Genomic DNA, 434 nt, shown 5'->3' with positions numbered 1-434 from the left:
GAAAAGAATAAAAATCCCCTCTGTTTTCGAAAGAGAAATCAGTCCATCGGGGCTTGCCACGAGGGGAAAAGGGGCGTGGCCTAATCGACTTCATATGGGGAAAAGGGGCGTGGCTTATGGCAGAGGGAGGGGGGGGGTGTCCTATCTACCATTCGTTTTGTTTCCCTACCGTCTTTATCTTTTCATTCTCTTCTTCCTCTCATCTTCTCTTTCTTCTCTTCTTTTCTTCCTTCTTCGATTCCTCTTTCGTTTTACTCTGCATCTTCCTTTGTCTTTCCTTCCTCTTTCTTGCATCCTCTTTATTCTTCCCTCTTTCTTCCTTTCCTCTTCCTCCCTTCATTCTTGCTCCATTTTCTCTTTCTTTGTCCGTTTTCTTACTCTTCGCCCAGCGCTTTATCTCCCATTTCTCGATCTTTCCCCTCTTTCGCTCTTTC

Source organism: Penaeus monodon, chromosome 15, assembly GCF_015228065.2.
Source record: "Penaeus monodon isolate SGIC_2016 chromosome 15, NSTDA_Pmon_1, whole genome shotgun sequence".
Lineage (NCBI taxonomy): Eukaryota > Metazoa > Arthropoda > Malacostraca > Decapoda > Penaeidae > Penaeus > Penaeus monodon.
This window is presented reverse-complemented; position numbering follows the sequence as displayed.